This window comes from Phyllobates terribilis, unplaced genomic scaffold (genome assembly GCF_046119375.1).
Source record: "Phyllobates terribilis strain yellow unplaced genomic scaffold, ASM4611937v1 Scaffold_17__1_contigs__length_24005725, whole genome shotgun sequence".
In the NCBI taxonomy this organism is placed as follows: Eukaryota; Metazoa; Chordata; class Amphibia; order Anura; family Dendrobatidae; genus Phyllobates; species Phyllobates terribilis.
This window is the reverse complement of record NW_027362777.1, coordinates 9,828,067-9,843,208: the sequence shown is the minus strand read 5'-3', so window position 1 is coordinate 9,843,208 and position 15,142 is coordinate 9,828,067. Positions and strand designations below refer to the sequence as shown.

General features: G+C 43.8%; 1 protein-coding gene across 2 annotated transcripts in view; it reads left to right on the top strand.

Annotated features, from left to right (window-relative positions):
- Positions 1-3,072: 3,072 nt before the first annotated feature.
- LOC141176068 (uncharacterized) overlaps positions 3,073-15,142 on the top strand; it is a 35,221-nt gene continuing 23,151 nt past the window's right edge. For both annotated transcript variants that reach the window (XM_073660055.1, XM_073660053.1), the window contains exon 1: positions 3,073-3,144. The gene's annotated coding sequence lies outside the window, so the exon portion shown is untranslated. The remainder of the gene's footprint in view (positions 3,145-15,142) is intronic.

Sequence of the window (15,142 nt, the reverse complement as noted above, 5' to 3'; positions counted from 1 at the left end):
TTCCAGATCCCAGGATTATCTTGCTCATCATCCTTTATCCCTTCTACATGGATCTATTCTTACACAGAGACCCCTAGGCTTGGGCCACGGTGTTACCTGCTGTTCTGTGGAGTGAGATGGCAAGAATAGTCAGATTAGCACATATTAAGATAATATTATATACGTTGTGCATCCACTGGAACCAAACAACCTATATATTAAATACACAACAAAATAATTTTCAATTTAATTTTCCCTCATCAAAGCCCAGGTGAAACGCACGTTGGGAACTGAAATGAAATGTAAAAGAATATGAATGAAAATAAAAAATATTCAATAGTGCACATAGTGTTTTTACAATTTGTAGGAAGAGAATAGTTTTGTGAAGCTGACTGTCAAAATGTTTATAGATAAAAGACAAGCGTGATGACATTAGTGAATAAGAGTGGGTTAGGTGGGGTGTGGGAGGGAAGCTAAAAAACAAAACAGAAAGGATATATAAATGCATGATACAGTGTTGATATTACAGTCCTGTCTCAATCAAACATTATACTTATAAAGAACTCCTTCAGCCCAAAAGATGATCCCCCAAAAAACCTTAAATGAGGTTTAAATCAGAATATAAAAAGAGGAACGAAGTATGTCCAACAAAGGTTGGTACTGTCTTATCTTGAGGATGAAATCCATGAAATTAAAAACTCCCACTATCATTTAGTGCTTCGTTGATTTCCTCCAGGGTTTGTGGTTCCACGATGGAAATCATGTCAGAAAAGTGCAGTCAAGAAGCTTCAGACGTTTCTCTGCTGGAAAGGATCGGCTCCCTAAGAGACGGCCCAGTAAAAATCCAAACAAGCAACTCTGGGGATCAGTCATCAGGGGAACGCAACAGCAAACCAAGATGAGTGGAAGAAAATACGTATATCTCTTAGTTACTTCAGGAAAAACCAGCCACGTTCTGTAGGTATCAGGAATAACAAAGCTTGAAAAGTAGAAGAAAAATAGATAAGTTAAATCATTTAAAAACACCTAAAATGAAACCCCTGCATTCTTAATGCTTCCATGTGTTGTTAGAGAAATGCCCCAAACCCTAAATTTTCATTTCGAAAAATGTCATTTGTGGTGCTAAGGTACCGAACCTATAGATCCATTTACTTTCTTATTTAGCTAGAAACTTCCCTAAGTCCCCCCTCTAAATCCCAGGGTCACAGCATCAATTCCTTTATATTTCAATAGATGTGGTAATTTCTTAAAGGGTTTTTTCTATTTATTTAACTCACTTATATATCGCCATTAATTTCACAGTGCTTTACAGATATTATCAGTAGTGTTGAGCGAATTTGTTCGGCATTTCAAATTCGTGTTCGGGATTCCGGCTTGTTCGCGCCAAAAAATTGGTGGTTCTGTCCACGAACATCCCTGATTTGCCACGCTGTCACCCAGATCTGTGTGACAGCGTGGCAAATCAGGGATGTTCCTGGGTGGAGCCGATTTTTTGGAGCGAACAAGCCGGAACCCTGAACATGAACCCGAATTTGAAATGGCAAACAAATTTGTTCAACACTAATTATCAGCACTGTCCCCATTGAGGCTCACAATCTACATTCCCTATCAGTATGTCTTTGGAGTGTGTGAGGAACCCGGAGGAAACCCGCGCAAACACGGAGAGAACATACAAACTCCTTGCAGATGTTGTCCTTGGTGGGATTTGAACCCAGGACCCCAGCGCTGCAAGGTGTTTTGCTTCGATTCACGGGGTAGGTAATAATATCTGTTTTAGTATGGGATCTGTAAAGAGAATATTCCAATGCTTTTTAATTATTTCTTTGAAATCGTACCACTGATTATAAAAATTTGAGACCAATCGTACCTGATCATCTATAGCAGGTTGTTTATGTAATGCCTTGTTCTTATATAGTAGAAGATCCCTGGGTGTGTTTTTGGCTCTTTGATAGCCTTTCCGAATGATTCTGCGGCTGTATCCTTCCTTTTTTGTATATAAAGCATCTTCACTCTCGGCTCTTACAAACAAAATGGTGGGAAAACGAAACACTTTTTTTTAATCAGTTATTTTTTATTACAGTTTTTTCTAAAAAATGAAATTACAATAAAATGTCTTCAATCCCTTTTTCTCCGTCTCCCAATCCATAATGCTGGGGTAAGATTATCTCTAGAGACCCCTGTACAGACTCCGCACACACGTCTCCGTAAACACACAGCTCCGCTCCGTACACCTTGTACACACATGACTCCGCTCCGTACACCTCGTACACACACGGTTCTGCTCCGTACACCTCGTACACACATGGCTCCGCTCCGTACACCTCGTACACACGCGGCTCTGCTCCGTACACCTCGTACACACGCGGCTCCGCTTCGTACACCTCGTACACGCGCGGCTCCGCTCCGTACACCTCGTACACGCGCGGCTCCGCTCCGTACACCTCGTACACGCGCGGCTCCGCTCCGTACACCTCGTACACGCGCGGCTCCGCTCCGTACACCTCGTACACGCGCGGCTCCGCTCCGTACGCCTCGTACACGCGCGGCTCCGCTCCGTACGCCTCGTACACGCGGCTCTGCTCCGTACACCTCATACACACGGCTCTGCTCCGTACACCTCGTACACACACGGCTCTGCTCCGTACACCTCGTACACGCGGGTCTGCTCCGTACGCCTCGTACACGCGCGGCTCTGCTCCGTACACCTCGCACACACACGGCTCCGCTCCGTACACCTCGTACACACACAGCTCTGCTCCGTACACCTCTTACACACGCGACTCAGCTCCGTACACCTCGTACACACGCGGCTCTGCTCCGTACACCTCGTACACACGCGGCTCCGCTCCGTACACCTCGTACACACACGGCTCCGCTCCGTACACCTCGTACACACGCGGCTCTGCTCCGTACACCTCGTACACACACTGCTCCGCTCCGTACGCCTCGTACACGCGCGGCTCTGCTACATCCACACTGTAAACCCCTCCTGACCCCACACATAAACTTCAGCTCATCCAGCACCATGACAACCAGCACAGCAGAGTCCTGCATCCACTGAGGCCCCTGATCATGTGACCCCTGACTCCTCCCCTCCTGTGACCTCATCACAGCTCCTGTGCGCACAGAGCAGCCATATATGTGGTGGCGGCTCTGCAGGTGGAGGTATGTGGAGACCCCATTACTGGGCGCAGGGGGCAGTAACCCCTTCAGCACGGAGACTCTTTTGGGGTCTTGTGTTGCCCCTTTATAAGAATCATAAGGTTTTTGTTCTGTTTCCTGTAATAGATACATACGACCCAACTATGGAGACAGGAAGGAGGAAACGTATTGTTCTCATAGTACAGGACCCCTTTACTGGCCCCACAGTGTAATGCCCCCATTATGCCCCTTATGCAGGATGTATGATGCCCCCACAGTGTAATGCCCCCATTATGCCCCTTATGCAGGATGTATGATGCCCCCCACAGTGTAATGCCCCCATTATGCCCCTTATGCAGGATGTATGATGCCCCCACACAGTGTAATGCCCCCATTATGCCCCTTATGCAGGATGTATGATGCCCCCACAGTGTAATGCCCCCATTATGCCCCTTATGCAGGATGTATGATGCCCCCCACACAGTGTAATGCCCCCATTATGCCCCTTATACAGTATGTATGATGCCCCCACACAGTGTAATGCCCCCATTATGCCCCTTATGCAGTATGTATGATGCCCCCACACAGTGTAATGCCCCCATTATGCCCCTTATACAGGATGTATGATGCCCCCACACAGTGTAATGCCCCCATTATGCAGGATGTATAATGCCCCTACACAGTGTAATGCCATTATGCCCCTTATACAGTATGTATGATGCCCCCACACAGTGTAATGCCCCCATTATGCCCCTTATGCAGGATGTATGATGCCCCCACACAGTGTAATGCCCCCATTATGCCCCTTATGCAGGATCTATGATGCCCCCACACAGTGTAATGCCCCCATTATGCCCCTTATGCAGGATGTATGATGCCCCCACACAGTGTAATGCCCCCATTATGCCCCTTATGCAGGATGTATGATGTCCCCACACAGTGTAATGCCCCCATTATGCCCCTTATGCAGTATGTATGATGCCCCCCACAGTGTAATGCCCCCATTATGCCCCTTATGCAGGATGTATGATGTCCCCACACAGTGTAATGCCCCCATTATGCCCCTTATGCAGAATGTATGATGCCCCCACACAGTGTAATGCCCCCATTATGCCCCCACACAGTGTAATGCCCCTATTAGGCCCTTTATGCAGGATGTATGATGCCCCACAGTGTAATGCCCCATTATTCCCCTTATGCAGTATGTATGATGCCCCCACAAAGTGTAATGCCCCTTATGCAGGATGTATGATGCCCCCACACAGTGTAATGCTCCATTATGCTCCTTATGCAGTATGTATGATGCCCCCACACAGTGTAATGCCCCCATTGTGCCCCTTGTGCAGTATGTATGATGCCCCCACACAGTGTAATGTCCCCATTAGGCCACAGCCCCACTATCAGTATTTGGTCAGTATTCGGTCAGTACTTTTTCTCAGGAGTGGGAGCTAAAACCAGGAGTGGGTGATAAATTCAGAACTGGTGTCTTGTTTCTATTATACCTTTTCTCTGATTGTTTCTCACCTGATTTTGGCTCCCACTCTTGAGAAAAAATACTGACCAAATACTGATAGTGGGACCTACAAGCACTAATAAACTATTGAAGTGGGATAGTCACCACCCCATCCCCCTAGAAAAGGAAAAACCCAAGGGCCAATTTGTATGGTTGAGAAGGAATTGGTCTACTGTCACAGATTTTAATATACAGACAATAGACATGAACACCAGAAAAGGGGTCCCCACAGTACATTTTGGATTTCGCACAGTCGTTTGCAGAAAGATGGGCGAGACAGACACTCCTCCATACCTAACCAAGAGACCAATAAAAAGATGGAATTGAACAAGTAATATGAACTTATGACAATCAGAGTGACCGTATTTTTAAAATCCTTAGAAAGCACTGAAATATTCTTGCGACCTGTGGGTGCTGTGGGATTTACTCCTACAATAACTTTCAGAAAAGGTTGGTCAATTAGGGACTATTTAGTGCATAGTTTCTATTAAAAACTCTCCACCAAAGGTGACTTGGCTAGATAGAAGAATCTACGGTTTCTTTAGATGTGGAGAAAGTTGTACATGTAATCGGATGAGACCATATAAATCTTTCTCAAGTTCATCCATGGATAAAACCTTTTTCCAGAGGGGTTATTCCAATTGTAAAACACCAGGAAATATACGGTTGAAACCAGAAGTTTCCATGCACTATATTTCAAGGCACATCTGCATGTTTTTCTCAATATCTAACATGAAATCAGAATAAACTTTTCCCGTATTAGATCAATTAGGATTACAATAATTTTTAATATTTGCCAAATGCCAGAATAATGAGAGAAAGAAAATGTTTTAAGGCATTTTTATTACTTACTGCAAAGTCAAAAGTTTACATACACTAAGATTACTATGCCTTTAAACAATTCTGGACTACCCATATGATGATGTCATGGGTTTGGAAGCTTCTGATAGGTTTTTTGCCAACATCTGAGTTAATTAGAGACACACCTGTGAATGTATTTTAATGCACACCTGAAACACACTGCTTCTTTGTGTAGCATCATGGGAAAGTCTAAAGAAATCAGCCAAGATATCAGAAAGAGAATTGTGGACTTGCACAAGTCTGGCTCATCCTTGGGTACAATTTCAAGATACCTGAAGGTGCCTCGCTCATCTGTACAAACAATTATATTCAAATACAAACAAGATGGGAATGTCCAGCCATCATACCACTCAGGAAGGAGACTGGTTCTGTGTCCCAGAGATGAATGTGCTTTGGTCCAACATGTACATATCAACCCAATGGCAAAAGCAAAAGACTTTGTGAAGATGATGGCAGAAGCTGGTAAGATTGTGTCAATAACCACAGTGAAATGAGTACTGAATCAACATGGGCTGAAAGGCCACTCTGCCAGGAAGAAGCCATTACTCCAAACGAAACGAAAAGTCAGATTAATGTTTGCAAATGCACACAGGAGCAAAGTCCTAAAGTTTTGTGGACATGTCCTGTAGTCTGATGAAACTAAAATTGAACTTTTTGGGCATAATGACCATCGTTATGTTTGGAGGGAAAAGGGAGAAGATTGGAAGCCTAAGAACACCATCCCAACTGTGAAACACAGGGGTGGCAGCATCAAGTTGTGGGGTTGTTTTTGCTTCAGGAGGGATTGGTGAACTTCACAAAATAGATGGCATCATGAGAAAAGAAGATTATGTGGCAATACTAAAGCAACATCTCAAGACATCAGCCAGGAAGTTAAAGCTTGGGTGAAAATGGGTCTCCCAAATGAACAATGACCTGAAGCATACTGTCAAAATGGTAACAAAGTAGCTTAAGGATAATAAAGTCAATGTTTTGGAGTGGCCATCAAAAACCCCTGATCTCAATCATATTGAAAATTTATGGGCAAAGCTGAAAAGGCTGGTGTGAGCAAGGCGACCTACAAACCTGGATCAGTTACACTAGTTTTGTCAGGAGGAATGGGCCTAATTTCCGACCAACTATTGTGAGAAGCTTGTGGAAGGATATCCCAAATGTTTGACCCTAGTCGTTCAGTGTAAGGGCAATGGTACCAAATACTAATGAAATGTATGTAAACTTTTGACTTTGCAGTAAGTAATAAAAATGCCTTAAAACATTCTCTCTCATTATTCGGGCATTTGGAAAATATTAAAAATTATGGTAATCCTAATTGACACAAACTAGCGAAGGCCAGAAACTTGCTATGAAAGTTTCAACTAGATATAGCAAACAAGTGCATATAAAATATAACTTTTATTAATGAAATATTTAAAAAAGAATTTTTGCAAGATGCCCATATGGTGTATAAATATATCGTGAGTAAAAAGATATAAATATCCAGAATATAGCTAGACAGAGTATCAAGCCCTATCAGGTCCAGCACAGGTAAGGATCCAAAAAGGTACTCAAACTGTGAAGTCCAAAAAGAACCTTACATATAAGCAATAAGCCGAAGTACACATCACCAAATACCCATATAGCAATATATACGGTGATCATACCTATATCTGCATATACCCATAAACATAACAAGCCATTATTAAATGGTAGGTATGTATACAGAAATAGAACTATGAGGAGCCTTCTATTACCATCCAGGCATTAAATCCTCATAGAAAATGGAAACATCTCACCCGGGGTCTTTTTATGTATGTTCCCCCTTTACATTACAGGTGATCAGTTGATCCATGGAACATCCCGACGCGTTTCAATCCTTCATCAGGGGTACATAGTTCCTCTTCATCAAGGGTATATAGTTCCTCATTCCCGCATTAGTTCCTCAATTACATCCTAATGCCTCGGATGGGTACATATGTTGCCGTGCTTTATATACGTGCATCAAGCCGCGCTCCTTCATAATTACCGCGCTAACCGTGACGTACTTCCGGTCCCAGAATACCCAGTTGCCGGAAGCCAACATCACGCGTTCCTATGAATAGGGAACGCACTTCCGGTCCCAGAATACCCAGTTACCGGAAGCCAACGTCACGCGTTCCTATGGACATGGAACGCAAGCGTGATGCTAAGAGACACGCATCACCTTCCCAATACGTGGTACCGCCTCACGCCATGCTGGAGCGCACAGACTCCTCCCCTATGCGGTCCAGCAGTCATATTGAATGGGGTAAGAGATATTCAACAGAGGGAAAAGAAACCCTAAGCTGTCCACATCTCTATTATAGGAAATGCCCCGTATTAATGGTATGTAAAAAGGCTCTATCTGATGATCACCAGAAAAAATGCCTAATTGCCTAAACAAACACATACAGTTCTCTCCATATATATTTTTTACAGATAGATCACGGATTGAGAAGGTTTGTATCAAGATAGAAAAGACCATAAACGTACAATGCATCAGTATATTAAATGGGGGTTCCCATAGGACGAATGATTAGACATGGGACCAATAATTAGATAAGAAATATTATATTAATTAGTCGCCAGAACCACAACGGACCTCTCAAGAGGAGCAGAAGAAAAAAGGGGGGGCCCTATTAAAACGAACAACTCATCTGCTTACCCTACCTACGTGGGGGTTGGCACCCTACAAATCCTGCGCAAATGGCGCCCCCACTCTACGGTGGCTCTCCCTATCTAACTATCCCTATTCTGTCCCTATTCTGGAAGGAATGGGGCAAAGGATAGAATCTCATTCATACCAAGTGGGGTAGTGGTGCCCAGGGTAAAGATCCATCGAGTTTCCTTTTGTAGTATGCGTAAATCCCAGCTTCCTCCTCTTATCGGTGGTGTCACCTTCTCAATGCCCATAAATTTAATGACATTGGCATCACCCAGGTGCATAGTATTTACATGATTGGCTATTGGGGTATCTTTCTTGTTTTTAATATCACGTAAGTGTTCTAATATCCTTTTCTTTAACTCCCTTCGTGTCTTCCCAATATATTCCAATTTGCATATACATGTGGCCTTGTATATCACTCCCTTCGATCGACAGTTGATGAGTTCCCTGATCTTAAACTCCCTCCCCTTAACAAAACTCCCAGATAAACTGGCCCTACAACCACAAATTACTTATCGTAGAGGGAGATCCCTTAGGGGTCGTCTCGTCCATAGTCATTTTATGTCCGAGCGTAGTCCTACATGGTTGGATCGAGGAGTTTCTGGCTGTTATCGGTGTAACAACTGTAAGGCATGCTCTGCCATGACCCAGGGGAACACTTTCAGGAGTTTTGTTAAGGGGAGGGAGTTTAAGATCAGGGAACTCATCAACTGTCGATCGAAGGGAGTGATATACAAGGCCACATGTATATGCAAATTGGAATATATTGGGAAGACACGAAGGGAGTTAAAGAAAAGGATATTAGAACACTTACGTGATATTAAAAACAAGAAAGATACCCCAATAGCCAATCATGTAAATACTATGCACCTGGGTGATGCCAATGTCATTAAATTTATGGCCATTGAGAAGGTGACACCACCGATAAGAGGAGGAAACTGGGATTTACGCATACTACAAAAGGAAACTCGATGGATCTTTACCCTGGGCACCACTACCCCACTTGGTATGAATAAGATTCTATCCTTTGCCCCATTCCTTCCAGAATAGGGACAGAATAGGGATAGTTAGATAGGGAGAGCCACCGTAGAGTGGGGGCGCCATTTGCGCAGGATTTGTAGGGTGCCAACCCCCACGTAGGTAGGGTAAGCAGATGAGTTGTTATCTAGTCGTTTTAATAGGGCCCCCCCTTTTTTCTTCTGCTCCTCTTGAGAGGTCCGTTGTGGTTCTGGCGACTAATTAATATAATATTTCTTATCTAATTATTGGTCCCATGTCTAATTATTCGTCCTATGGGAACCCCCATTTAATATACTGATGAACTGTATGTGTTTGTTTAAGCAATTAGGCATTTTTTCTGGTGATCACCAGATAGAGCCTTTTTACATACCATTAATACGGGGCATTTCCTATAATAGAGATGTGGACAGCTTAGGGTTTCTTTTCCCTCTGTTGAATATCTCTTACCCCATTCAATATGACTGCTGGACCGCATAGGGGAGGAGTCTGTGCGCTCCAGCATGGCGTGAGGCGGTACCACGTATTGGGAAGGTGATGCGTGTCTCTCAGCATCACGCTTGCGTTCCATGTCCATAGGAACGCGTGACGTTGGCTTCCGGTAACTGGGTATTCTGGGACCGGAAGTGCGTTCCCTATTCATAGGAACGCGTGACGTTGGCTTCCGGCAACTGGGTATTCTGGGACCGGAAGTACGTCACGGTTAGCGCGGTAATTATGAAGGAGCGCGGCTTGATGCACGTATATAAAGCACGGCAACATATGTACCCATCCGAGGCATTAGGATGTAATTGAGGAACTAATGAGGGAATGAGGAACTATATACCCTTGATGAAGAGGAACTATGTACCCCTGATGAAGGATTGAAATGCGTCGGGATGTTCCGTGGATCAACTGATCACCTGTAATGTAAAGGGGGAACATACATAAAAAGACCCCGGGTGAGATGTTTCCATTTTCTATGAGGATTTAATGCCTGGATGGTAATAGAAGGCTCCTCATAGTTCTATTTCTGTATACATACCTACCATTTAATAATGGCTTGTTATGTTTATGGGTATATGCAGATATAGGTATGATCACCGTATATATTGCTATATGGGTATTTGGTGATGTGTACTTCGGCTTATTGCTTATATGTAAGGTTCTTTTTGGACTTCACAGTTTGAGTACCTTTTTGGATCCTTACCTGTGCTGGACCTGATAGGGCTTGATACTCTGTCTAGCTATATTCTGGATATTTATATCTTTTTACTCACGATATATTTATACACCATATGGGCATCTTGCAAAAATTCTTTTTTAAATATTTCATTAATAAAAGTTATATTTTATATGCACTTGTTTGCTATATCTAGTTAATCCTAATTGACCTAAAACGGGAAAGGTTTATTCTGATTTCATGTCAGATATTGAGAAAAACACGCAGATGTGTCTTTTTATTTAGTGTGTGTAACATTCTGGTTTCAAATGTGTATGGCTACATGCACCTGCCCCCTAGATAATGTAGGCACGGCCAAGAGTTTGGTTTAGCACGAGGGTGGGGAAGGGGCCATTTGGGCGATATACACCATGGTCAGGACTAGTGATGAGCGAATTTGTTCAAAATCTAAACTTACGACTTAAATTCAACACTAATATGGCACATTCGGATTTGTGATTGGAAAGGCGAGCACAATTTCTTAAATTCGGGAAAAATTGGCAACGTTCGGCGAATAAATGCGGGAACGTAGTAGTGAAAGTGGCAGAAACAATTTCTGTGAGTCCTTTCACACATTTTTTAGACCAACTCGTGCACCTGCACAACAGAGTGCAAGTCTGACGACTGGAGAGGATGGTGCACTCCTGGTTGAGTCTCCATCTGCTGGGTTGTCTGTAGAGGAAGAGGTTTTGGTTAGTAATTCTACAATTTCTACTGTAGTGAAATTGATGTCACTTTGCTGGTGTCTGCCACAAATTTTTGGAAAGTGGAGAATCCTGATTGGGTCTGCATCTATTGTGTTGGCTAGGGTGGAAGAGGTTTCTGTCTCCATTAAACTACTTCTACTCTGGTGAAATTGATGTCACTTTGTTAGGCCCTAATTTAGGGAAATATGAACGCTTCTGGTTAGGTCTCCATTTCCTGGATTGGCTGTAGTGGAAGAGGTTTTGGTCTCCATCCATTAGTATAGTTATAGTGTAGTAAACTTAATTATTTGGTGCAGATATTGTTCTCCACAAAGGGGTACACAAACATGATAAACTCAAAACTGGTTTTCAATAAGCAACCATCAAACACATCTGCTGCTTCTTCCTCCTCCTTTGTTACCGTGTCAAGTATTGTCACGCAGGTCTCCGAAACTACGGTTGTATACTTGCTCCAGTCAGGCTGAGTGAAAGCCCATCAGCTGTAACAGAAGCGGACATGCTTGATGTGTTTATTTCACTGAGCACACCACATGTTTCTGAATCCACCGTAACATCTCCGCCTGCACCTCACTCACGGTCTAGCAGTTTGTCCGTTTCACTGTACTCCGCCCTCTCTCAGCACCGGAGCCAGCATTCAGTCCTGCAGTTGTGGTCCGTAAAAGATTGTTTACTCCTACAAATGACAAAGCTAAAAGGTTGAACTCCACCATCTCCAATCTGTAGGCCGCAGAAATAATGGTCCTGATTGTGTCTCCATCTACTGGGTTGGCTGTGCTGGAAGAGGTGTTGGTCCTAATTACACTATTTCTACTGTAGTGAATTTAATGCCACTTTGCTGGTGTCAGCCACTAATTTTTGGAAATGTGGGGTGTCATGGAAATATTAAGAAAAATATTAAGGATTTCTCTTTTTCCCTGAAACCTCTCTTCATCCCCCTCCCCTATAATATTTGTCAAAGGACCAAGAGCTGACACTTGGACCAACTGCTTCCATGCAAATTAACACACACAGCAGAAGTCACTTGTAGACAAATGCATCACAAAAGGTGCTACAAACCCAATCAGCATGCGAGTGTATTTCCGCCGGCAGAGGCAGGGAATAATTAGACACAGGATTACGATAAATCTACATATAGGTGAGAAGGTTGTACTCCCAGGACGTCAAAAGGAATTTAAGAGCGGTCTCCAGATGTTCGGCACCAACACGAAATATGGAATAACTAAAGTTCCATAATTCCAATAACAATGGGGCCCACATTTTTAGTGACAGAGTCAGCTAAGGAACAATATGCTTATTTTTTCATAGCCGTACGCCCCTCCGGGGAGCTGTGGCGCAAAAGTATCAAAATAGCAGACCGCAACTATGTAATCGAGAGAAAGGTAAAATCATAACGGAAAATATGGCATCGCTTGCAAGTCTCTACGATCAACCAGTGTTAAGTTATCGCAAAAGCCAGCTATTTTAATAAAAATGTGAAGGCTGGAGTCCAGCCCACGTGATGCCATCCCAGGGGGTGTGTGGGCAGGTCTTTCTCTTCAGCATAAAAGAATCCACTGAGGATGGATCAGTATTCATTGCTGGGAGTATATATTTATTATAAGCAATGGATCCCGTTCAGTAGCGGACAAATCTGGAGTGCTTCCCTCTTCCTATATTGAATCGTCTCTGCTATCTTATAGTAAGTTTCTTCTTTAATCCTTATTATTTTGTGTAACTGCATATGTATTGTAATGTCTCCTTTGTAAAATCCTTTTATATTTTTCCTAAACACTGCCTCCCTTTTGGAAGTCTTGCCTGCTTACAAGTCTTGATGCCCTCTTTCAGTCTGTGGGAAAGCTGTATGAGTTTCACTTAATGACCTTCAGTGGCCTAAACCGTGCCTTTGCTTATGCATGTTATTTCTCAAAACGCATTGCAGATCAGGCCATAGTCCAACTCTGTAATGATTAAATTCAAGGCATAAAGAAAGATCTTTGTCTGTGACTAAGCGCCACCGAGAAGTGTGAGCTGATGTTGGACGGGCTGCCATTGCTTATTCAACAAGCTGCATTAGAGGACTTTCTGGGAGAAATGACAGCCAGAGTAGATACGGTTTCCCCCTATGCCAGTCCTTTCACCAAGCTAAAGAATATGAATGTGGTAAAATACAATTCTCACCGAGAAGCAGTGTCAGACTGAAGAACATTGGGCCCACCAGAGGATTTGATTCTGAGGGACCACCTTTCTCCCCTGCTAAAGAGCCCTATAGCAGCTGCAAGGTTTGCGCTATGAACTCTCCTGAAAGAGAAGCCAGGGCCCACTGGAGGATTCTCCGGTTCTCTGGTGGGCGAGTCCAACCCTGCCCTGGCTAAGAAAAGTCTGTGGGAAGGTTCCCGGACACTTTATGGCTGCTTTTTTACTGTGGACTGGCTCCAGTGAGATGTATCATCCCTGGTCACATTCACTTGTCCACATGTTTGTGGTTGGGCAGTCCTTCCCACTAAGTGCACTGAGGAGGGCATGGGTAATGTTCTGCGACCCATGCTTGTGGAAGGCGGGGACAACCCGGGAAGAAATAGTGGTGGCTGGGGACCGAGTATGGATACTTGGCCGCTGCCATGAGGTTGTGAAAAGTTTCCGCCTCCAAGAACCTTAAAGGCAACATTTCAAGTGCAAGCAGCTGTCCAGAAATGTGGCAGTTTAGTATTGCGGCCTGTGGATGGGTAGCTGGCTGCATACTTGCGCTTCCATTCCAAGTAACAGAAAACGAAGGAGCTTGATGGCCCCATCATTATCACAACCTGCAAGGTGTGCACTATGAACTCTCCTGATGGAGAAGCCAGGGCCCACCGGAGGATTTTCCGGTTCTGGTGGGCCCATCCAACCCTGCCGAGAAGCAGCTAAGAAAAGTCTGTGTTAAGGTTCCCGGACACACTATGACTGCTTTTTTACTGTGGACTGGCTCCAGCAATCCATAAGATTGCAATCTGTAAGATCCCTTCACTGGCCCCTAATTGTCCCGCGTATCTAGTTGAAACTACTAACACTACCATGCCATCCATAACCTTTCTTCTCCGTACATTTCTGAACTAATCTACCGATATATTCCCTTACGTAATCTCCGGTCCTCCCAAGACCTCCTTCTCTCCACACTTATTTGTTCCTCACCCAATTGCCTCCAATACTTCTACCAAATATCCACCATCCTCTGGAATTCTGTGTCTCAACACATCCAATTAGCCACCACATTTGAATCCTTCAGACACAACCTGAAAACCCATCTCTTCAAGACAGCTTACAGCCTGCCATTGCCTCACTGCCACCTCGACACCACCGGAGCTAATGCAACTCCACAACCTACTGTCCCCTTCCCCACCGTCCTGTAGAATGTAAGGCCTCAAGTGCAGGGTCTGTAAGACTAAAGATGCAATATGGCACCTTGGCAAAGCCCAGTTATGTTCTCCCTCTGATATCTAACAATAACAAACAGGTCATGCTGGAGAAACTTGCACCTACTGCCACTTATTGTCTTCAGCTCCTTTGTGAGAAGCTAATGTTTGTTCAGCCAGTCTACCAAATAAAATTCCTGAGGTACGAAAATGGCTTTGCTTCTGGTACTGGTTGCTAATACCAAACCATGGCGTTCCATTCACTGGATATTCCTGGCTAGTTGGAGACAAGCTCATTCCCACAGAAAAGTACAATCAAGCTAAGGAGATGGTGGCCTCTATCATCATGAAGGAGTTTGCTCGTTTTCTAGTAATCTGGCTTTTATACAGTGGGTATGGAAAGTATTCAGTCCCCTTTAAATTTTTCACTCTTTATTTCATTGCAACCATTTGGTAAATTCTAAAAAGTTCATATTTTTTTCTCATTAAAGTACACTCTGCACCCCATCTTGACTGAAAAAATGGAAACGGAAACGAAATGGAAAAAAAGAAAAACTGGAATATCACATGGTCATAAGTATTCAGACCCTTTGCTCAGTATTGAGTAGAAGCACCATTTTGAGCTAGTACAGCCATGAGTCTTCTTAGGAATGATGCAACAAGTTTTTCACACCTGGATTTGGGGATCCTCTGCCA